General features: G+C 52.0%; 1 long non-coding RNA gene across 3 annotated transcripts; it reads right to left on the reverse strand.

The window, feature by feature from the left end:
- Positions 1-265: 265 nt before the first annotated feature.
- On the reverse strand, positions 266-24,710 carry LOC124240099 (uncharacterized). 3 transcript variants are annotated; one of them, XR_006888774.1, is made up of 5 exons: positions 24,518-24,710; positions 20,152-20,280; positions 4,568-4,701; positions 1,939-2,046; positions 266-656 (listed from the first exon to the last, which is right to left on the reverse strand). It is a non-coding gene; the product is annotated as an uncharacterized LOC124240099 (long non-coding RNA). The 3 variants fall into 3 exon arrangements; XR_006888772.1 differs by lacking the exon at positions 24,518-24,710 and having other exon boundaries at positions 20,152-20,383; XR_006888773.1 differs by lacking the exons at positions 4,568-4,701; positions 20,152-20,280; positions 24,518-24,710 and having other exon boundaries at positions 1,939-3,131.
- Between the last annotated feature and the right edge of the window lie 233 nt (positions 24,711-24,943).

Below are 24,943 nucleotides of genomic sequence, written 5' to 3' on the forward strand. Positions count from 1 at the left end.
ACCAACTGTGGCCACCTGCACCTGCCGTGAAATCAGCCTGGCCCAGTGGCCCCAGGACCTGAGAACTGAGTGCCCTGCAGCTTATAAACTAACAAAATTGGCTGAGCAAGAACTTGCCTGAAGGGTTGGGCAGGGGGTGTCCGAGCTCTGGGTGGACGTGGGGCACCTTGTCACTAATTTGTAGCTTGGTCACTTAGGTTCACCCACCGCAGCCCCAACCTACAGCCCGACCCACCCAAAGAAGGAAGAAATAAGAAGGCAAGTGTGAGGAAAGCATTTTACAGCTCTTTAATAACTGTTTTGCTAGGTTCTGTTTCTTCTGTTCAAAGTATGTTATAAAAATATTCTGCAATTAAAGAAAGAAAAAAAAAACAGGAAAGTCCTTTTAAAAACAGGTTTGAGGTAAAGAACAGGTTGATCCTATCAGCTTGGGGAAAACACCTCCCGCAGCAAAAGTCCGTGACCAGCTGTGTTTGCACTCGCTGGGGAGAGGGAGGGGGCAGCGAGGTCACGGGGGATGGCGCCCCGAGGTCTGAGGGCAGCTCTCTGTCCTGTCCCTCCAGCGCTGTCACTAGGAGCCAGAGTCACTCACACCACAGCTTCCATCCTCCGTGATCTGGTCTGCACAAGCACTCCATCCCGCAATTAGTCCAGCCCTGCAAACGGAGCCCAAGTCAGGACGGACCCAACCTGGCCTTTCAGGACCCGGCCTCTGCAGGTAAATCCTGCCTTTCACCTCCTGCCACCCTTCTCCAAGATGTCTGTGGGACATGGCTACTGCGAACTCCTGTTGGAGGAGAAATGGCCTAGACATACAGGGGATTCTGTTCTTATCCTCAACTCCTCTCTCCCAACTCCTGAAAGAGGGTGATGGTCCCTGCACAGAGCCCTGGGACCTGCAGTGACTTCTCTGGAGGAGTATCCTTCCCCACCACACTGATTTGGCCACCCAGTGACTTGCCTAGGGCAGCGGCAGGTGGGAGCAGGTGCGTTCAGAGCCAGCGTTGGTTCCTGCCAGCTCTCTCATTCTTTTCCCTTCCCTGAGAAAGGCATGATCCACACTGGGGCTGCTCTCTCAGTCAGGGGCCCAGACTGAGAAGACATGTGGGGCAGAGCCCAGAGGACCACAGCCACCAACATGTAACACACCTGCGGGATAAACTGCTATGTTTTAAGACACAGAGATGAGGGGCGGTTTGTTCCTGCGGCCTTAACTAGCAAAAGCTGACGGACATAGGCCTTGTCCTCCTCCGAGTCCTCCACAGTAATGTCTCTTCTCCGCTTGCCTCAAGCCTGTAGCCAGAGAATCCTGCTCTGCTCCCCTTGTTTTGGGCAGAGTCCTCGCTTTACCTGCGATCCCGCTCAGGTCCAACTGTGAGTCTTGTCTGTTGCCCAGCTTGGGTGGTCTAGCCTGTGACCCTCAGCAATAGGGCAATTTACCCCTGTAAACCCCACAGCCCCTCAGATAAACTACCCAGTCACACCGTTGGCTAATTTCCCACCTCCCTTGGGCTCACGTGGACACTCCTGGAGCCCATGCACACAGCAGAGACTCCAGGGCAGCTGGAGAAACTGACCTAACACCTTCTTCAGGCTCCACATTTCTTCTGATGTGGCCACCCATAGGCTGGTGCTGGAGTAGACTTCAAGGTGACCGCTCACCCCCCAGGAGGTGGAGCAAGGACCCTCCACCCTCAGCATCCCCTCAGCCAGACCAGCACGTGGGCCTCTCACCCCCTGCCACCCTTACCCTGCTTCCTCCATGGTCCCTCGTGGGGAAGGAGTGGCCCTGCACTTCCTGTTTGCCATTACCTGAGCCCTCGCCACCTGGGGAGTGATAAACTTTGTGATCTCATCAGCCAAGCCTGGACTTCCATATGCTACCGGAGGATCTCTGTCAACAATCCCCCTATTTCCGCAAAGCCTGGACTTCCATACCGTCATCTCCATAACGAGGTCAAAAAAGTCAGCTTGGAGTCCCGAGGATGACCACTTCCCACCCCTTCCCTGTGGCAATGTCTGATGGCTCATCCTCTGAGACGGCAGCTGCAAGAAAACGTGATTGAAAGGGTGATTTTAAAAAGGAATCTGTTCAAATAGTTAAGATGGTAAATTTTGCTATGTGTTTTTACCACAATTTAAAAAAAAGAAACCAGTTCAAATTCAATATATTTTGCCAGTTGGTTTCCCCCTCACGTCACCTAAACCCATCTGCAGGGAAGATGCGAAGCAGAGTGGGGGCACCAGTTAGCACCTAAGTATTCTCTTCTCTTCAGGGTCACTCCTGTGGTGTTCCTGTTTTTCCTTCTTCAGGATTCTCAGAGCTACTACTATCTGCGTTCTCCTGAGGAGGGGAAGGGTGCTTCACTCTACCCAGCCTACTGGGAGAGGGCTTAAGAGTGGCCCTGTCCATCTCATGTGACCTTCTGGCCCCAGACCCCAATAAAATCCTCAAATATTCTCCTTGCCACGGATACATGGAGTTCAAGAGCCTTGACATATACACTAATGTGCTCAGTGTCATTCAGGAACCAGGTTGGCTGCATAGAACAGAAAAACCAAATAACAGTGGCTTAAACAAAATAGGAGCTCATTTGTCTCACATAATGAGGAGATCAAACATTAAAAATTCAGGGCAGTCTAGCATCCCCATGACGTTCTCCAGGTCCCAGGCTCATTCTAGCTTTCTCCTCTGCTACTATAAGATGTTGACTTTAAATTCACGGTCACAAAATAGTTGCTGGAGTCAGCACCATCACACCCACAGTCCAGGCAAGAGGGAGGGCCAAGGGCTTTTGTGTACACACTGGCTGAATGTCCCCACCCTTTCAAGGAGTTTTCATGGAAGCCCAATCTAACTTCTGCTTATACCTCATTGTCCAGAACTGCATCATGTGGCTGCCCCTAGCTTCAGATGGGGCTGGGAAATGTAGCATTTTAGCTGGGCCAATTGCCAACCCCCAAGAAAGTCAAGATTCTAAGTAGTAAGGAAGAAGGGGAGAGGGGAGAGCTGGTCAGGAATCGGCAGCCCCCTCACTCATTCCTAATACCAAAGGTTCCATTAGAAATCCTGAGGCTGGCGGCTCCACACTTGGTCCTCCCTCTCTCCTGTCTCACTTGTGTCTGGCTCCCCTCCCCCGCCATGATAAACCCCTCTGCAAATAGAGATGGCATTTTATTGCTGTTTTTGCTGCTCTCTCTTCTCCTGCTCCAACCTTCCAATCCTGCTGTGCCAGCTCAATAAATATACCTAAAAAAGAAAAGAAATTGCTCTGGCTATTGGCCACGTAAGCCTGTGACAAGTTTCCCATTCCTTCCTTGAATCCCTATTCTAACCAGGGGTTGTCATTTCACATTTCACAAACGTTTCTAGTAACTCCTTCACTCAGTTGTAACCTCCTGAGAGTCTGGCAGCGCCCCATCTGGTGACCTTCACCAGGGATCACTTAAATGAATTGGGGAGTCTATCTGACCCGGGTTCCAGTGGTTATCAGTAACCACAACAATAGTAATTTGATCTCTGTGATGCTGGAGAGTTTCCATAAGCTCCTTCAGCCACGTTATCTCACTTGGTCTTCTAAATAAGTCTTTTAAGTAAGTGAGCTGCTGTAATTATGCCTTTTTTACAGATGATGAAATGGACGCTCAGTGAAGGTACATGACTTGCCCAAAGGCAGGCGACGAATGTTTGGACTGGCACTGAAATGGAGGTCTTTTGACTTCAAGTCTAGACTTTTCCATTCAACTTTAGGCCTCAATTCCCTCACTTTCAAAATGAAGAAATGAATTTTGATGATTTCTAATGAAGTGCTGTCCAGTAGAAACAGAATCCGTGCCCCATATGTAATTTTACGTTTTCCAGTCTTCACTTTTTTAAAAAAGGAGAACGCAACAGGTGAAATTGATTTTAATAATAAGATCTTATTTAATTCAAAATATTATAATTTCAACATGCAATCATGATAAAAATTATTAATAAGATATTTCACATTCTTTTTTTCTTTTTTTTTTTTTTTGCCTTTGCATTCAGTGTGTTTATCACACTTCGGCACATCTCAATTCAGACCAACCACATTTCAGGTGCTCAAAAACCACATGTGGCCAGTGGCCACCCTATTGGAAAGTTCAGCTTTAATGTTTGAAAGGAAAATTTAGCTTTAAAATTAAGCTCTGAAATTATTTCATGACCAATAATTTTAGAAATTATCTAAAATAACTATTTTCTACACATTCTTGCAGCAAAGAACTGTCTCCAGCGACCATCCCCAGTAGAAAAGTGGTTTTTGCTTCGATCCATCACAAAGCACCACTGCCATCTGGTGGCAGGATCTTGAATTGCAAGCAAATTCCCCAAGATTAAATACGCTCTAGGAAAGTGATTCTCAAAGCGTGTTCTACTGATAACCTCCAATTTACCATGCGAGCTTCTTTAAAATGCACATTGCTGGGTCCCATTGAATCTGAATCTCCAGGATAGACTACAAACACCCACATTTCAAATAAATTTCCCAAGTGATCTTCATGCATACTCAAATTTGAAAATCATTGATCTAAAGAACATGCCTACATGGTGCAACCACAGAGAACTCGGAGACAGTCAGTATCAAGGGCGGACTCATTTTTCTGTGCTGCTGCTCTGATATTTCGAAGACTGCTGCTTTCTCTTTGTAGTCTGATGGGTTCTATGGAGTTGTGTTGTTTCTAAATAGGAAAAAAAAACAACATGCCGTCCACTTAACACACATGGAAGGTTGAAAAAAATCCATAAGCCACTTTAAAAAGACTTAAAGAAAGTTTACATGCCCCCCACATTGAACTCTGTTAATAGATAGACAGATGACAGATGATAGATATCTCACGGCCACACGTGATCCAGCCTTGGTGGCCCCTCCAGCACCTTCTCTCACCCCCACTCCCTTCACACCCTGTGATCCAGCTCGCAGCCCTCCCCTGCCTCTGAGACTTGACGATGCCATTCCCTCCGTCTGGAACACACTCCCCAGCCTCTGCCCCCCATGACAACTCTCCCCTCAGGATGCAGCATCATCGATTTAGGAACCCACCTGGGGAGCCCTCTAGGCTCAACTAGGTACCCTCACTTTTCCTCCCCAAGTGCCCCTCATAGCAATTGTCTGTTTAGTGTCTGACTTTCCCACATAACTATAAGCTGCTAGAGAGCAAGAGGGTGTCTCTTTTCTCTGTATCTCCACGACTGAGCAAAAACTCTGCCACAAAGCAGGCATTTTTAAGTATTTGCTGAGTGGATAAATGTTTTCTAAGGCAACAAGTAGTCTGATTTTTAAATTCATAATAATAGTGCTAATGCATCTGGAAGAGACCAACAAAGGTAGCCCTCCACAGTGTATGCATCTACCACATTCAAAGGCATGGCAGCTTCACCTGACAGCTGTAATGGTGGCACTTTGGGCTTGTGACTGGCTGAGCAGGAGCCTTGGGGTGGAGTGGTAAGGGGGCAGTGGTTTGGACACTACGAGGGGAGTGAGGCAGGGAGGGGTGCAGGCAGAGGGTAGGAACAGAGCAACCTGGGAATGTCCTCACCACCTCCCAGGAATGGAGCCATTTCCCCAGAGGACAGAGGCCTGTCACATCTCGCCCGGCTAATCTGACAGAAGCCAGCTGCAGCGCTCACTGGGGCTGCCCCCGGGAAGGCATGCTCAGGCTGGGGACCACATGCTGCTGTTTGCCCCCAGGGACAGGGGCACGGGGGGACGGTAATTGACTTGTCTCCCAAATTTATTTACTAATCCCTAGCTGCACCATTTGATGTGGTTTTCAGGAGGCACGCCGTTGAAATCTGCCTGCTCCCCCTGCCCCAGGCGTGAACATTTGCGCGTGCTCTGTGCTGCCTCCAAGGAGGTGGATGGGCCAGGGCTCCACAGCAGCCCCAAGGAAGACTGCACGCTGGCAGGGGCCTGGAAAGGTGCCCAGCGCACAGGCAAGCAGCCAACTGAGGAGCGGGCTCCCGGCAGAGGGGCTGGCTGCCCCCAGCTCAGGCAGCCAGTGTGTGAGAAGCCCGTGGGACAGCTTGCTCAGGAAGCCTGAGGTCCCAGCCACGTCCTGGGATGATGCAGGGTACACATCGCGACCAGTCTCGGCTTCCCAGCTGTGAAAAGGAGAAGAAGGCGACTGCTGATGGCAGTTCACAAGGCTGTGCAAGAAGATCAAGTGTGACAAGGGGCAGGAAAATGCTGTCACAAAAAGGCTACCCATGACCCGGGGAACTCACACGCAGAGGGGTATTCCTAATGGGCAGTGGTGCGGATCTCAGAGGGCTGGGTTGAAGCCACTGAGATGCTCTACGTTATGCTTTCCCAATTTTCCATGTTTCTTACAATTTAGCATAAGTGAGTTTATAACCTGGGAAACAGTACAATAAACAAAAGATGGGAGGTTCATGGACCAGAGATGGAACATGTGCCTAAACTTGCATCCTGCAGGAGGCAAGCCCTTGTGGCTGAATCCCAAGAAGCAGGGTGGTTACAGGGTGGAGGGAGGCAGGGGGTCCTCCTTCTACCTTGATGGAGCCAGAAGGGAGCCCCCAAATGGAGGGACAGGGTAGTCTTCAGGGTAAGGAAGGGTAGGGTTGCTCACTCGGACCCCAGCCAGAAGAAACGGGAGTCAGGCCCCCACCATTCTCCGTCATTAACCCACCTTCAGCCTTTGCAGGATCAACACAGGTGACCTCTATTTATCTGGTGTGCAGGGAGCAGTGTGGCTCCCAATCCCCCAGACCCTCTCCAAGGAGAGACTCCACCCTGTTCCAAGACGGAGGAGGGAGGAAGGAGTGACAGCCCCAGAAGAGGGGAGTCGACTGCAGAGGTCAGGCATCCTTGAAGCTCCTTCATACCCACCTGCCCTGGCCCTAGGAATGTGTCTGTGTGCAGCCCAGGCAGGGTTCAGAGCTGAGGATGCGGGCTGGGCCCAGCCGCCCCTGATCCCAAGGAGGCAGGAACAGCTGCTCCAGAGCAGCATGTGCTATCCAGGCCCCAGGCCAGCTGCCCGGCCCCTCACCACAACCTTGGCTCCCCCGCTCACTCCCATCGCCCCTCTGGAGAGAGAGCTAATAAGGAAGGAAATGTTCAAAGTTCTCAAAGTGGAAGGCAAGCCAGGGTCCTGGGAATCCTCAAACTGAGAAGAGACAGATGCACATGCACAGACACTTGCCCTTTGAAATCTTAGGCGAACTGGCCCAAATCCTGTGCTTAAACTTTCCCTACACGTCTTTGCCTCTGAACGCTGCCTCCCACTGAAGAGTTCAGTGGGCAGATCCGAGGTCCCAGTTCCCCACGGAATCCACCGCTTTCCTCCACTCACCCACCAAAGGACCACTCACACAAGGCAGGTGTGCATGGAGCAGACCCCGCTGAAGGTCGGGCTGACGGAGGGCTCTGCAGCCCCCTTGGCTCTGCCATCTGCAGCCTTTCAAAGCCTCCCGGCTTCCCATTTTTCAGTCCCATCCCCTCAAGGCTGCCTCCAGAGAAATGGATTCTTTTCACTTTGTTTCCCAGATGACTTTTTTCTTCCTCCATCCCAACTCTGCTTCCTGCATCTCTGTCCACCTTCAAAGTCCACTCTCCTGCTCCACTAAAGCGTGGGCTGGGCCCTCTCCCCCAGGCCCTGCCCCTCAGCTCCACGGAGACATTAGCAGAAGCTCTGAGACTGCTAAGTCTCCCTCTTTCCCCCGCCTCCTCCCACACACCCACACCCATCAGACTCCGCAAGCCCCTCGGAAGGGAAGAATTCCAGTCAATTTCCAATCTTAAGACATTCCAGGCCCACACCAAGGAATCTTTTCTTTTTACATTCACCTCAGGTGCAAAATTCAAGGGACGTCCAGACAAGGACGTCAATGCAGGCAAGACAAATCATATTTTAATGCAATATTTTTAAAAGTCAAAACTAATGTAAAATGTCCATGATGGACGGGTGAAATATCCAATTTTTAAATAAAGATAGGATCAGTATTGCTGATTTTTCCTTTTGCCTCAGGCTCCAAAATGGTGGAGCCCAGCACAGCATTGACGCCGCTCCAAGATGAAATCATCCCAGGCAGGAAGGCACTCCTCGAAAGTGCCAGGAGGATGAAGTAATGCACAGCCCAGAGCAGATCGAAGAAGACTCTGCCACCAGCCACATGATGATTTTTGCAGGGGCTTGAGCAGTCTGTGCCTGGCCATCCAGGGCAGTGGTACTCGTGAAGGAAAGAGCTCGGGTTCCCTCATCAGCCCAGAAAGCATCTAGAATCTGGAACGCCATAGGCCACGTGGCCAGATGAGGGGTGTACACTCCCGCTTCCATGGGCACCCGGAGAGGGAGAGGCAGCAGGCTAGGGGAATGAAAACGGAGGCTGAGGAAGGGGACAGGGAGGGAGAGAATCAGGAGGCAGGGCAGGAAGCAGCTGCCTTTCCTCCCTGCACACCTGCCTGCAGAACCCAGCTGGGCTGGGCCAAATAAGACACTGAGGACTCATGTCAACTGCCAGTGCCACCTCCATTCCCCCAGGGCCACCAGGATGCCTCGGGGAAAGGACACCTGGCTCTGGAGACCACGTTACAGAAGGGGTAGGCACCAGAGGCTGAGCAAGCCATCAGTTAAGGGGACCATGGCTAAGGAGCCCCCACAGTCTGGCCCATGTGGCAGGCTAGGGCCCAGGAGGACAGGAACCCAGCTCCTGGCCCACATGATTCAGTGAGTCTCAGGCTCCTGCATGCACGGCCTCCCAGGGATCCTATCGTCACACCTGCCAGAGAGGTTCACCTTCCCCAGCTTGGAAAAATCCAAGCCAGCTCCTGACTCTGCCTCTCACAGACTGAAATCATCTTTGTCTCCAGAAGGGAAGCCTGTGTCTGCTCAGCCAGACCAGAGAAGAGGCTGGACTCCTGCCCCCCTCACCCTGGGACTTTCCCAAGGGCAAGAGCTGCCCCCATCTCCAGGCCAGGGTCATTTTCCAGGATGTTCTCTCTGCCTTCCCTCACAATTTCAGGCAGCACTGAGGTCAGAAGGGGTCAAGGGGGCTGCAGTTCCAGCCTGCAGAACCCAGGAGACAGTGGAGAGAGATAAGGTGGAGTCATGGCCCCAGCCCCAACCACACTCCAACAGGGCTGCACGGGGTGTGTGGGGGCTTGGGGGGAGAGCCAAGCCAGTGTCCACCCAGCCCTACCCCAGCTGATGCGGTCCTCTGGTGAGGACAGTTTCAGCTGGCTATGCAACTGTTTCTGGAGTTCTGTCTGCACCTGAGCTGTGCCTACATTCACATTTATTCACTCAACAGCATAGGCGCCCACCACATGCCAGGCCCCAGGCCCATGCAAGCCGGGCTGTGTGCACACTCACACTGGTTATACATACACAGACCGCATTGTGCACACCCAGGCTGAGTGGTGTCCCGCATCCCCTTACATGACTGCCCAGAGCTCACACTCACGTTCATGCCCAGCCTGGGCCACATAGACATTCACATACTCACCTAGACTGGCTGTGTTCACACTCAAGGTCTCCCTTGGTCTCCCACTCTGTCGCTTGGGGTAACACCCACTCCCTGTGACAAATACCACTTTTGGGTACCAGTAGATGAGATACCCAGAGGCCCACTGCAGAGGCCAGGGCCACTCTGGGCAGGGTGGCAAGGGAAGGGCTGGCCCTGGGCTGGGTTGAGTCCTAGCCTCTGTACCCCAGGCCCATCTGCTTCCACTGGCCTGTGGTTGAGGAGCTGTCTCAGGCTGGCAGTGTTCCCAGGTCAGCAGAATCCAAACACAGAAACAAGACCTCAAGAATGGACAAGTGTCACAAAATGCGAAGTCGATTCAGTTCTGCCCCCTTCGCTCCCCAGGCCTCAGCCACTTACCCACTCATAGCCCCAGGCTTCCTCACCCCAATCACCTCTGCCTCCACTCTCTTCTGGTCTCGCAGCCTCTGTCCTCACCCACCTTATGACCTGATCACCTGGGCCCCAAACCCTAAAACTCTCACTTGTATCAGGTCACCCCCCACCCCAAGGATCTTCAATAGCTCCCCACTGCCTAAGGATGAACTCTGGCGGGCATTCAAAGCCACCTTGGACAGGAGCTGACTGCTTCATCTCCCTCTTCTCCCTTCCCAAATTCCCGCTGGACCAGCGTCGGCACTGTCATTCCGTAAAGGCCATACCCTTTTCCATATCTGCATCTTTTACAAAACTTCTCCTCTTCTCAGAATGTCCTGTTTCCCTCCAAATCTTCCCCCCGCTTCGGGGCCCAGTTAAACCTCCGCCTCCTCCAAGAAGCCTTTCCTGATGGCCACAGTCCCCAGGGATCACTCCTCTCTGCACTATATGCTTCCCCCACCCCCCGTCACCATGATACACTCTGCTTCTTGTCCCCCGTTGGGGATTTGCCCTTCCCTGATAGATTCCAAGCTCCTCTGGGGTCATATCTGGGCCACTTCCTCTTCCCTGCTTGTTGCCCCCTTCTCCCCGGCACAGAGCTGGGCACACCGGCCCGGAGGCTCTGAGGAAGGCCCTGCAGGGCTCTGTCAGCCCTAGCCCACTCCAGTTACACGAGTTGGTGTGATTTTCTGTCCCTGGAATGGTTTGTCCCTGGCCAGCCAAGCTCCCTCTTCCAAAGGCAGCCACTGCCGGCCAGGTCTTCACGGCTCCCTGTCAGGCCAGGGCCTGCTCTGCTGGGCGGGAACCGAGCACATTCCTTCAGAATTAAACAAGGTCCCACGGGCTCCAGGCTCCCCAGCATGACGATGATCCTGTTTGCTTTTGGAAGTAGTTTCCGCCCTGCCCCGGGAGCGAGGCCCACTTGGTTCCAAAGGAAAGTTCTCTGGTCTCCGGGGGCAGAGACCTTGACAGCCACAGGGGAGGGTGAAGGGTCACATCTGGGGCCATATGGAAGCCTGATTCAAGGCCCAAGACTCTACCCTAAGCCACCTCATGCACAGTGTGCATCCTGCCATTTGTCTGGAGTGCACACATGTGCACAGACACAAACACACACAAACACACAGGCATAAACACACACACGTGCACAGACATGCAGGTAAACACACATGCAAACACATGTAAACACACACATGATTCAAGACACAAACTTGCGTGTTAACACGTACCACACATGAATCGTGCATATGTACACATATGCACAGGCACAAATACATGTGTAGACACAGAGGGGCATATGCGCACAAACACATGTATAAATACAGACCTGCACAGACACATACACAAGCACACACTGGCAAATATTCGCACACACCTGCTGCGGCCCCAACTGACCCAGAGGTGAGCTGGGTGGCCTGCCCTCCCCTCCCCTCGCAGGCAGGGCTGAATCTCCAGCAAAGGCTCCTGTCTCCACTCCCAGAGCAGTGTCAGGAAGGGGCGAAGACATGATCCGAAGCACAGCAAGACCATTTTCCACAGTTCACCTTCAAACAGGCTCGGCCCCTCTTTAGCAAAGACAACACAAAAGTGTTCCAGGCCTGCTGCACCCACCTATGGCCCAGTGTAGCGAGAGAAACAGCGGGGGAGGGAGGGAGGGAAGGATGGAGAGGCCCAGCTGCCGCACATCTCCGGGATTCTGGAACATGGTGACCGCAGCTGTCCTTGTCTGCTAGTTGGATGGCAATGTGGGAAGGCCTTCAAAAGTGTCCCCCCCAAAAATGTGCTCAATACTTGGATGCTGTCTGCCTGCCAGTCTGGGAACTGAGAACGTCAGTGTCCTGCCTTCTGGAACAGTGGGAGGGGGCAGAAGTAGAGGAGAGGTCAGGGGAAGCTCTCATCTACCATCCTGCAGCCCAGCAGGGCCAGCAGGGTCTAGGGTGTGAAGCAAGTAGCCACAGGACAGAGCGACAAGCTCGGGCAGCCACACTCATTGTGTACTCTCTGTGCAGAGCCAAGCAAACGGCCTTACTCTCAGCTTTCAAGTCACATGGGCTTGGTTCCAATCTTGCTTTGCCACTTACCAGCCATGGGACTTGGGGCAAGTCATTTAACCTGGGCCTGTGTTTGCATATCCCTGAAACGAGAGTGACAGTATTTGCCCCACAGGCAAGCTGTAGGGACTGAAGGTGGTGGGCTGGGCAAGGGAGCCTGGCACAAGCATGCATTTCAGCCTAAATTTGATTGAGTCAGAACTTTGGCATCTGGGGAACCATGACTTGGGAGTCAAAAATTCAGCCCTGGGAGACAGCAGGGGAATGGCATCTCTCTGTTTCTCGGTTGTGGGTCCTTAGTGATTCATGCGCTTCTCTGGGACAATCTGAGGTGGCTGAGGAGCCTTGTTAGCTCTCTGCTCTCCCACTACAGGGCCTAGTTCTCAGAAGCCCCCATGGGTCTCACAGGGGAAACAGACAAGCCACGAGGACACTGTCATGCTCCTAGCTCCCAGTGCTCACCCACAGGCTGCAGGTCAGCTCTGGGAGGAAAGGCAGAGTCCCCTTCTCAGCCCCAGCCAGGAGCCCTGACCCCCACGGCCCCAGTGGCCCCTCTGCAACTCTCCTGGCCTCACTGACTCCCCTCCCTCTTCCTTCTCTTCACCCAACCACCCCTGTACCAGCCGGCCCCTGAATTTGGGGATATCAGGAACCCAGATGGCCCTGTGCACAGACCAATGAGATAGGCAACGAGATAGAGCTCTCTAGCAGAGGTCGTGGGTTCCAGAAGTGTCTTGAGCAGGGAGGAAGATGGGGTGGTCATGCCAGCTTTGGCCTTAGGGCTCCCAGGCTGTTTCTGGATGATCAGAACAGAAACAGACCACTCGTCCTATTTCCTTCATAGACTGGGCAAGCTTTAAGAGTAGGTTCTATCAATGTTTGAAGGAACATGGTCATTACAAGACCAAGAGAGGCCATAGTCACATGACTAGCCCAGTCTGCAAGGCTGTTGGAGTCACATGACCCCCCTCCCTAAACTCAGTCCACCAAATTATGACAGTCACATGACCCTGCTAACCCAGGTCACACGCCCCATCCAAGCGAAACCTGAGCCCTGGACAGTCACGTGGCCGGCCACTGCCAGGCCAAATATATGGCGCCTGTGTAGAAAAAGATGTTCCTTTCTTGAGATACTTTCTTTCCTTCAGTCAGGAAATTATCCTAAGATAGTGTTAGAATAAGAACTTTATACTGCCATCTGCAGGAAGTCTGCCATAAGAAATGCACAAATTGCCCACCTTTGGAGTCAACAAAATTGTTATAAAAATACGAAAAAGATTGCCGAATAATAAAAGTACCTATGATACGAATAGCACCTCTTTCAGGGTGGTGCCCTTGTGCAATCCTGTGTGGCCCCACATGTGGCCTCCATCATCCTTGTTACGGGCTGAATTGGGTCCCCTAAAATTCATACGTTGGAGCCCTAACCCCCACCACCTTAGAAAGTGACCGGATTTGAAGACAGGGTCTTTAAAAAGGTAATTAAGCTAAAATGCGGCCCTTTGGGTGGGGCCTAACCCAATCCGACTGGTGTCCTTGTGAGAAGAGCTTTGGACCCAGAGAGTCACCAGGGATGCACACGCACAGAGAGGTGACCATGAGAAGAGGGAGCACGAGGCTGGCCACCTGCAAGCCAAGGAGAGAGGGCTCAGAGAAACCAAACCTCTTGGGTGGCACCTTGCTCTTGGACTGCTAGCTTCTAGAATCAGGAGAAAATACAGTTCTGCTGTTTAAGCCACCTAGTCAGTGGTACTTTGCTGTGGCAGCCCGAGCTGACTAAGGCAGCCCCTTCCTCAGTACTGTAATTGCCCCATTCCCTCATCTCCAAGACAGACACAGGGCCTCCCTCAGAATAACCCCCTGGGAGAGAGGACCATTGATGGCACATGGCGGGATCATACCTTCATGTTGGACAAGCACTGGGGCATGTTCCACAGGCCACAGTCCTCTAACAATCCTGGCACAGGGTGACCTGGAAACGTGCGGGGTCCTCCAGGGACAGCTCCCCACCACCCACCTAACACGGAACAATGGCCCCATGAAGGATGTGCCCCGTGCCTCCAAGCTGGGCCCCGTGCAGAGCAACTCCGGCTGCCCTCCGCCTCCAGGAGGCAGGCCATGCACGCAAAGCCTCCATTCACTTGGCCCCCAAGCCCCTGTGATGGGAGGAGAGGCCCACGGTGTCTGAGGCTGAGCGAGGCCACGTCCACCTCCCCTTCAATCAAGCAGGGAAGGTGTCCTGGAGGAGAGAGGGGTCGCAATCTCGGTAAAGGGAGGGTGTGAGAGGCTGCGTGGCAGCCATTAGGGCCATCTTCTCCATCAGCCCCAGCAGGCACAGGGCCCAGGGCCCACGGTTCTTTAAGGGGCTCCCCAAAATGTTTTCATTTCTTTTTAAATGAGAAGATAAAAACAAATATAATAATGTAATGAATATATAATAATAAATCCAGCCTCGATTACATTCCTCTTTATACCAGCACAGTCATAAAGCAAGATTTTTAATATTTTTTTATGGAGGAAGAGTCCCACAAAAGCAAAAGTTCCTAGGCCCCCAAAAGTCAGAATGCAGCCCCGGGCACTCAGGGTGCAGCGGGGCATCCAGTGCTGGGGTCTGGACTAGAGTAGGGGCACGCTGTCTCTCTCTTCAAGGGTCTGAAATGTAAGCCTCTCAGGACAGGCTGCCTTCAGCAGGTCCCAGAACCTCACTGCCCCTCCCAAAGCTGGAACGACAACAGCCCTACATTCAGCAAAACCCACCCTGGAGGCCACTGGGCCAAGCAACAGAGAGGTGGGTGGGCCTCAAGCCAGGGTCAATGCAGGGGCTTGGCTAGGGGCTGCGGCTGCCCCAAGTGTCTCCCCTTGGTGCTGGAGAAGGTCTTGCTGGCGTGTCCCTTTCGGAGACTCATGTCCATCTGGAGCGCACAACTCCTTCCTTCCAGGCCAGCCAGTCTGCACTCAGCTGGTTGCAATTGCAGCCCCTTGGGCTGGGGTTTCACTTTCAACGGTTACTTATGGGAAACACAAGGTGGCCTGAAATCCACTCAAATTCCTCCTTCGTGAAGCAATGGTTCTGGGAGGGAGGGGAGGACCCTGGCACCCTAAAGAGGGGTGGGGGAGATGAAGGTGGCGAGCATCCACAGAACCAGAGCCATCCTTGCACAAGAGAGTACCCTCAGTGAGCACAGGCACCCTCTCAGGGGGCCGTGAGGAGCCCTCCTTGGAGAGATGACACAGTCATGCAATGGAATTCTATGCAGCGTCGAAAATAAATGAGCCAGAGTAACACATGTCCACACCCTGGACTCCCATAAACATGTCAAGAGGAAAAAAACTAATTGCACAAGAATACAAATTAGAATTACACTATTTCTACAGTTTAAAAGCATGCAAAACAGCTCTGTAAACACTTCAAGAAAACTTTCATATATAGTAAAAAGTTAAAGCAATTCATGAGATTGAAAAATATCAAGTATAGGACAGCGGTTACCCATGGGAGGGGGTGGGGTGCAGGGGAAGCAAGGTGCTCACGGAAGGTTTTGATGGGATTTGTCATTTTATTTCTCAAATGGTTTGTGTTCATTATATCACTCTTTGTTTCTGCATATCGAATGAGTTTATAATAATAGTATTTTTAGGAGAATGAGAGCTGAAGAGTGTGAAAGATTTCAGAAAATTTTCCAGCTTCGCCTCCAGTATCCCCCAGCTCCAAAGTCTTCAAGGAGCTTTCCGATGACTCGGGGGCTCTTGGAGCAACACCCACGGGGAGAGAAAAGCCCCTACAGCCGAGCCTGGGCCCCTCACCTCCCCCTATTGCACGCGGGGATGAGGGTGGGAAGGGCTGGCGAGGCACCCCAGGACACCTCTCGCTGCCCCAGAGCAGGGCTTGGCACTCAGTGAGGGTGACAGCAAGTACCTATGAAGTCTCCACTGTGCTTGAGGCTGGAGTGAGGGGATGTACCCCGAGATTTCTGCCTGAGATCCCAGAGCTCTACTGTCACCCTATAGACAGCCAGCCCAATCCTCACACACCCCAGACCCTCCTTCCCTCCATACAGGTCTCACAGATAAACGAGGGGCTCCATACATCTCTGCTGGCCCAGAACCCAGGCGTGGACCACAGCTACAGCCACAAACCACAAAGCCACCCAGAGTGGGCCAGGGCACAGCCATCGCCTGCTTCTGCTCCAACTCCTCCGAGAACTAGGAGTCTAGGCCTAGGCCCCGCTCCTTTCCTGCCTCCAGCAGCAGAAGTGGTTCCTCAGAGCGGCCTGGCTGAAGACTCATTCTCCAACATGCCAGCCTGGCCTGGCCTGGAGCCCAGCTGCTCCCCACAACATCTCCAAAGCTCTGCATTTTTAAAACTTTAAGCATTCAGAGATATCGGGGGACTTATGTTGTCACTGTGGGCAGTTCTGCGAGAAGGTGGGGCAGGACCAGGGGTGGGGGCAGGATTCCAACAGCCCAGCCAACGGCACCCATGAGCCAGGCTATAGAAGATTCTAGGCTAGGAGATGGGCTCCAGCCTCAAGGCTTGAGTGGCCCTTGGCCTGCAGTGCCCTGCCTCTCACCTGCCACCAGAAGCTGGGATGAAGGTACAGCAAGAGTTTCCTTTGCCCCAGGGGTCTTCTGCCTGCCTGGTTCCCTGCTGCCAGGGATTTGGTCTCGCTCATTCATTCAACAAACGTATATTAAACACCTGCTATGTGCCTTGTGCCTTGCCAGTCACCGGGGAGCTGGTAGTGAAGCAACAGTCCCATCCTTGCTCTAAAAGATGTGTCAAACTGAGCTATGGCAGCAGCCAGCAGCAGAGTCATTGTCAGAGAACCTGGAGGCCACTTAGAGGCTAGAGATCAACTGGCCAGACCCTTCTACAGACAAGGGACTGACACCCAGGAGGTGACATCATTGCCTAAGGTCACATGCTAATAAAGTGCAGAGCTGAGATGCAAGCTCTTTCCACATCACTAGATGATCTCAGAAGCCCCAGCCACCCTGAGACCATTGTGAGTGTCCCCCCTGAGCTTGGCGATCATTGCCAGGCTGTCCTTGGGGAGCCAGGCTGAGCCCAGAATCCCAGTGCCACCTGGAGGCTACACATGGGGAGAAGCTGAGCCCATACTCACCATGCCATGTCCCAGGCCCAAAGCTGTGCACCCCCTCCTTCCAGCCTGGGAAAACAGGGCAAACCCCGAGATTTCATGATCTTCCCCCAAAACTCAATGACTCTCTTGTATCCCCTCTCTCTGTGGAGGCCCCACATCCCCGCATTGCACAAACAAGAAACCTGGAAGCTGTCCTGGACATCCATCCATCACCTGCCTGTATAAGGCGCCCTGACCCAGGGCGGCCACTGCCTGTCCTCCCTGGCCAGGCTGCCCGAGGCCAAGAGGCCATCCAGAGGACCATGCTCAGTGAAAGAACAGGGGTGTGTGTCCCTCCCTGGAGAAAAAGCAAATCTATGCTACTCCACGACAAGTTAGGCTAAACACCCAGCTATCAGGAAATGGGCTAGGTGTTCGACTTGTTAGCACAGGGGTGAGCCCGCACAGCACCTGATGCACGGATTCCTAAATTTGTTCAGGGCTGAGGGCCCGGAAGTCTTGGTGCACATCTCCAAACATGCAGAACGACAGCTCCACCACATTTCACAACAGCAGAGGAGCAAACTAGCCACAACGGGCCAGCACACATGTTTTGCTTGGCCCACAGCATGTTTTAAATTGGAATTTGTTGCCAACACGTAACATTAGGAGAGTTCACAGAAAAGTCCAGATTTGAAAATAGAAAAACTGGCTTCTCTGGGCTGGCATTCCCCTATTGCAACCCCTTCCTGCCGAGAAGGGGGTCGCCCCTGTGGATGGGATGGAGCACGTGCTCTCCTATAGCCGTGGTCCCCACCACTCCACACTGCTCCCCAACCCTGCAGCCCAGTGCCACTTTCCATCTCTCCTGGGTTCGGCCTCTTCTCTCCTTACATGATGTTCCGGGTCTCTGTGGACAGTGGAGTTTGTGAATCCTCAATTTAGGACCTGAGAACAATTTTGCCAGTGAGAAAATTTGGCTCCATGATGTGTGTGCTCAGCAGGATGGCCCTTTCCCCGGCCTGCAGCAGCCAAGGTGGGAGGTGAGAGCAACATCCTTAGAAAAGAGAGCTTGGGTGTGGAGATAACCCCAAGGCCACAGCGAGAGAAGACTGCTTCGTACAACTTACAGTCAAGCGGGAGGGAAAGGCTATGGGAGCCTAACGTTCAGACAGCTCTGCTGGTTAGAGACGGAGGCAATTGATCATTGAAGCTAGTGAGGGCTGTGAGCTGGCGTTTCTCTTTTTAGACTCTAAAGTAAGTCTCTTTCCATAGTACAAGATCATCCCCTCGGTTCTTCTGTCCCAACCCCCGGACTCAAAGCTGCCCCCTTCTCCCTATTCACAGTGCCACAGGAGAGGGAAGGAATGGCTTGGACTTATGACCCACACAACGACTGAGCCTGCCCCAAAGATTTCCAAGCAGACCTGGCTGGGAGGCTCACTCACCACTGAGGGACAGGACGGCCACCAGCCTAGAAACAAATTCAACTGCAAGAAGGAGTTTGAAAGGCCAGGGTGCCCAGAGGGAGGGAAGAAAGTGGAAAGAGGAGGAACAGAGGGGCTCTGGGGGTGGAGGCCAAGGAAACACCACTCCCAGGCCTGATCTGAATACAGGGTATTCGAAGGAGATCATTAGATCTAAGGGGCAAATCTCGACCTTTCAAATGCCTCTCCTCTCCACCACCCCTGGCTCTGCCCAGTTTGAATTCCCTCACTGGACACCAGAGTACAGAACTGATTGACATCCTCATGCTCATCAACTTCCTCCCACTTGCACACACCCCAGCCAAAGAGAAAAGCAGGCCCCTAGGTCAATTCACTTAGGTCACAGGGAGGCAAAGGGTTGACCATGAATGTCACCTGGCCAGAGAAACCTTGAGATGGATGGACAGATGGCTTCCCCTGACTGCCCCACCTCACAGCCAGGTTATGGATGCCCGACAAAATCACCATCTCAATAGCTCCAGTCCATAAACACAAGCTTTCAAGAAAGCACAATTGTCTATTTATCTCTGTTTACACAAATGTCAACTTATAGTTCGGCAGGCAACAATGGCTTAATGAAATCCAGTTGGAGGAAAACTGAAGATGGAGAAACCAAACTCTGAATGTTATCCTGCAAATTGAGACAACGCAGCCAAGATTTGGACTGAGCTCTGTGAAGACATCTTGTTTCAGCTAATAAGTGCCACTGTCCCTCAGGCACTTGGCTTGGGAGCCACCGCCCTAATATGCCATTACTACTGCTGGGCCATTTAGGTATGATAAGAAAGACATCTGCCATCAGGGCTGTCCCCTCCATGCCAGTTGGCCACGGGCACCCGGAGCTTTTCCAACAGTGGGAGGGGTCTGATGGAGCCTTCCAGACTCTCCTGTTCAGCCCAGATTGGTTCATTGACTGGCCAGGGTCAGAGTGACAATCTATGGGGTGAGACTGAGTACCACAGAGACCACCAGGCACTTCCCCAGCCCATCAGGGCCTCTTTTTGCTTCTGGCAGACCCCAAGCACTCAGCCTGACTCCTGACCCCCCTCGCCACCCCCCACTTCTTGGTTCCTTTTCTCAGAAATCTGGTTGTGCAGCAGGAAATGTCTTCTCAGACTCCCGCCTTTCTTACAGCATCCCGAAACAAGCCCACAGAGCATCCTTTTCACTCCAAAGGTTTACTGCCAGTACTGAAGGAAAACAGAGCGGGAACGATAAAATTAACAAGCGCGGACGGGCCGGCTGTGTAGGCAGCCTTCCTCCACCGGTTTTCAGTTACAGTCCCCGGGCCAGGGCTAAGCCTCCCATTGCCCTGAAGCCAATCACCCCCCTTTTAACCTTTGGCCTCCTCCCCTGCTTCCTCAAATCTCCTCCTCCAGGCCTTTAGCTGCCAACAACCTACTTTCCCAACTTTGATTTATCTCCATCAGAGGGAATGCAAAGTTAATCCAGGCCCACCCCCAAGACCTTTTGAAAAAGTAACCCAAACACACCCAGGCAGAACTCTTAGATTCTGGGGCAAACACTTGAACCCACACAGTCTCAGACAGACAGGGGCACAAAGACACACATCCACACACTCAGAGACAAAGCAAGGGCCCACACCAGACACTCTGCACACTCCCTCACACTCAGACAGACCCACTGACCTGTTCAGGCGCACACGCCAGAAGCCTGCCGTGCACCGCGAGCCATTTGGAGTTTCTTTTGAGGAAAGACACTTTGCTCCAAAGAAGGCTCCTGACAGGGCCATTTTTTCAGAGTAGCTGGATAAATTGCTTTTGTGCAAAAATAAACACAAGTGAACTGCATTAGCTGAGCGAGTGACACATTAGTTACAGATGCGGGGCCTGTCAGAAGATTGAGGGAACAGCTTTTATTGGGGAAGGGCTGAGAGACTCATAAATAACCGGCTGGCAATCTCACATAAACATTTGTGCGTTCACATAAACACCGCCTACCACAAACGCTGGCCTGGCTGGCAGCACGGCCTGGAAGAGCCCTCTCCCCCTGTCCCCAGAGAGGCAGGGAGGCGGGGGAAGGGTCACAGGCGTCTTTTCTCCCATAGTCCCAACTCCCTGGACTCGTGCTTGCTCGCTAGCTCATGCGCTGTGGGGTGGAGGGAAAGGTCCAGGCTCCATCCTAAACGTCTGCCAGAGAATGAGACTCGAGGTCTAGCCCCAATGGGATGACTGGTTCACTTTCCTTCTTTGACATAGAAAAGGAGAACAGGAGAGAATCGGGGATGTAATTGCACTGGGGGCTGGGTTATTGAATTAAGCCAAGTAAGGAATTTTACAAGAGCTTGGAAATGCCTCCTGGATACAACTCCAGTGGTCCCCATCGGAATCATGGGAAAAGTGGGATGAGGGCAGCGCCACCTTCACTCCAAGGACAAAGGCTACAGTAAGTGGCACCAGCCTTGTCCATCTATCCAGGGCACAGGGAGGCTGGGCTTCCTCCCATTGGCTCTTGGGGATGCCCTTGCCTTGAGCTCTGGGATTCTGTCCTCTGAGTCAAACACCTCAGAGCCACATCTAGCTGGTCCCATAAAGAAGGGTAAAGCAGGCGTGTGAGCCGATCCGAGTCTGTCCCCTCTGCTTCTCCTATGGTACCCGCCAAGCTAACAAGAACCTGGTACCCTCATCCGCCAAATCTCTCCCAAGCAAAATCCACTCTCTAGAAAGGATCTGATGCACTTATTTGCCCTGAGGTATTAGAAATAGTGGCAGTATGTGTTTCATTCTTATCGCTCTTCTTCCTCTCTGTCACAAATGCTTAAGGCCCAGAGACAAAGTATGAAGTGGCAGGATTTAAAGCAAATGGCTAACGCTCAAAACTTTTGTCGAATTTTTGGATCAGCAAAGAGGAGGCAAAAGTTGAGATCATTTCAGAGAAAAGAGTACGGAGAGAAAGGAGAGAATGTTTGCTGGTCCCAAGATCGCATTACGATGATCAGTTTCATAACCAGCTCCATCTCCCACAGCTCAACAACTTTCCATTGGCCTCCACGTTCCACCATACAAAAGGCCAAAATCCTTAAACTGAGTGGCCTTTTCCTATACCCATCATATTTCTTGATCTAGTCCCACTCACCCTTCACCCTGATTTCCCTCACTGCCCCTCAGGCACCTTAGGGTCCATGCACAACGAACTCATTTTTCTCCTGCTCATCCATGCATTACAATGTTGCACTTTCCCTCACACCAACTCCTCTTCTGAGAAGGCCTTTTACTTCCCGTTCTGCAGGTCCACATCTAACCCATGCTGCTAGACCCAATTCAAAAACCATTTCATCTCTCCCTCCTTTGAACTCTTGGAGAACTTTTCAGTACTTTGCTGCTGACTTCCCTTCTTGTTCCAAGTTACTTGTATATCTGGTCCATCTCCCTAGAGATTTTAAGCTCTCAGATCTATGTCATGTTAATCTTTCAGGTTCTCCTCCCTCCCAAACCCTAGCCAATATGTGGGAAATGGTAGGGGTGTTGAATCCACAAAGGAAGATGGTGATGGTGTCTGAATTCATGGTTGTGATCGTGGTAAGGACATAGTGGTGGGATGGTGAGGAGGGAGATGGTGGCAGTGGTGGAAACTGGCCAACAAATGTTCCCCTGGGCAGCCTCCCTTTTAGCTTTCACTTTGCAGTTCCACAATAAGCAGAGCTGTTGTTGGTTTGGAAGAGAAATTAAGATGCCAGGCAGGTACAGCCAGCCAAGCACCATAGCTCTATTGAATCAAACTCGGCCCTCTGGGCCCTTGTTTCCCGTCAACAAATGAAATGCTTTAGGAAAAAATACAAAGCACAGCCCTAGATAGAAATATTGAAGGCTCTTTGGCCAGGACATCCCTCAGGAGGGAACACAATGTAGCCATAATTTATTGCATTCGATATTTTCACTTCCAATCTTATTTTTATAGACATTATTTCATAGGCTGCAGCTTAAACACAAACGGAAAAGATTCTGGCTTTGTAATAAGAGAAGGTTTACAGCGGGCCAGCCCAACGCTCTGTGTCTGTGTGTGAGTAAATGCACACTAGCATGTCCTTAGTTGGGGGCAGGGAGATGCCTTTATTATGTGTTTGGACTTTGATCCAACAGTTCTGCCTTCATCTCTCCCCTTGGCCAGGGCCACCGGATGTTCCCAAGGGGAGGAAGTGACAAAGACCATAGAGGGCCAAGGCAGAGGAGCGATGGGCCAGCCTCTGAAATGCATTCCTGGCTCTGGCTGAATCTGCCATTCCTTGGGTCTGCAAAGGGCCTTGACCCAGGGCTAGGGTCTCAACCCCAAAGGGCAGAGTCGAAAGGAAGTGGACACTATTTTGGGGACGGGGGTGAGGGGTGGGAGGAGGAGGCTAGAAAACTGAGCTCATACTGCCTGTAAGGCCTTTTGATCTCTCTTCCCTCCACGAAGTATCACAGGTAGTTTCACGTCAATAAACATTCTTAAAAACATGACCTGGCTTTTGATGTTCACAATCTGGATGCACTAAGTTTTGTTTAACCAACCTCATTTAGGTTAGGGAGGGAGAGAGTGCGTGTAGGAGTGGAGAGGAGGCGAGAGGGCTATGGAGAGATCTAAGAGGAAAAGGAGAAAGCGAGAGAGAGACAGCGAAGAAGCATGGGAGGAAGCATTGCCCAGACCAGAGCAGGGGATCAGCCATGTCTTGGTCCAGGTGTGGCCCCCACACATCCATAGACTCACTGCGGGTGGGCAGCAGGCCCAGTGGAGCTTGGGGAGGCAGCCTTGAAGACATGCCGTCCTGCCTCCCTCTTCTTGCCTCTTAGGGTTAGTTTTCAGCAGACTCTAAGAAGCCTTGGGAACGTGTGTCAGGACATACTGGGGACTTGGGCTGATGGGGGAGCGGGAAGAAGGAGCAGCAGCTACATTCAGCGGGGAGGGGCAGTGGAAAGTGAATGCAGGAAGTGGAGAACTGGAGTGGGGCTCCTGTGGGACCTTGGGAAGGTAATCTGTCCTACTTGCCAAGCTTCTGGGAGATTCCAAGTGGAGGAGCAGCTGTGTAAAGTGAAATGTTATGAGAGGTCATCCACAGGGGTCCCCAACCACGAAGAGCCTGCCAGTAGAGCTCTGGGGGAGGGGGCTGGCCCCTCTCATTGCCTGGTGGAAATAGTGTCTTTGATGTTTATTGTGCAGACATTTCTATTGTGCCCAATCGCAGTGGTATGATCCTGGGGGAGCTGTCCTTGGGGGATCCCTGAGTGTTCAAATAGACCCGAGAAAATGGTGATCTGCACCTAGAAAGAATTCTGCCTTCATTGGGCCCAATCATTTCTGCCCTGCTGCTGATTGTCACACCTGCACCAGGGTCTTGGCAAGGGACTGAAGGTTTTGAAACAGGAGTGGGTGAAGAATCTGCATCAGGCAGCAGCCAGGATCAGGAAGATAGTGCCTGCCACCTGGGCTGCTTGAGAAATCCGGCCCAGGTGCCCAGCACAATAAACTACGAAACTGAATTTTGCAAAAGGTTGTAACTTGGGGTGGAGGGCACATTGTGTTCTGGCCACCTCCCTTCCTTGGGGGGACCATGCATGCTTCCCCCACCCCCAAACTCTAGGAGTCCTGGTGGGCCATCTGTCAATCACAAGGCTCCCCAACCGTCACCCCTAAAAACAAAGTTTGAGCCTTATATCTCTGCCCTTGGACTTCCCAGTCGTGGGAGCCAATATATTCCCTTTTTGCTTAAGTCTGTTTGAATTGGTCTTCCATCACTTGTAGCTGACAATGTCTCAACGGATACACCAGGCTAACAACCGAGTGAAATATATTTCAAACCAAAGAACTAAATCAGAGTGAGAATGAGTCTTCCAAGGGTCAGAGTTCCGTAGAACTTCAGGAAAGAGGCCTCTGCCAGGTCTGTAAGGACGGCTGGAAACAGTAACGCCCTTAGAAGTAGGCAAGCGGGGCCCCTGCTCTGAGCCCCACACTTTAGACAACCCATGTTTCACACCCACACGCACACGCATGCACATGCACAATTAAAGAACACAAGGATACCTCTGGCCTTCAGCGCTCAGCACTAGCGCATCCACTCTCCCGGGTAACACCAGTCAGAGCCCAAGGAAACGCTTCTCCACAACGTTCATGTCATGTCTTTGAATCAAAAGGAGACTGTCTAAACACTATAAAAACTTGTGGATTGTCCTGCTACTGACATCAGAGATGGGCCCTGCTCTGGAGTGTAGTGAGGACTGAGTCGTGGAAGCACGTAGGGAAGAAAAGAGACAGACTAATTAATCAAATTCTTCCTGTCAGCAAGAATGCAACAGAAGTGGCAGGTCCCAATAGTGGCCAACACGCACTTTCAGGCTTATCTTTATGGTTCTAGAAGTACTCACAAATTAGCCAAGTAGTTGCTACAATTGTACATGGGAGCTGAGGAACATTTTCCAGTATAAACAATTTATAATTCTCCTACATTTG

Source organism: Equus quagga, chromosome 5 (genome assembly GCF_021613505.1).
Source record: "Equus quagga isolate Etosha38 chromosome 5, UCLA_HA_Equagga_1.0, whole genome shotgun sequence".
In the NCBI taxonomy this organism is placed as follows: domain Eukaryota; kingdom Metazoa; phylum Chordata; class Mammalia; order Perissodactyla; family Equidae; genus Equus; species Equus quagga.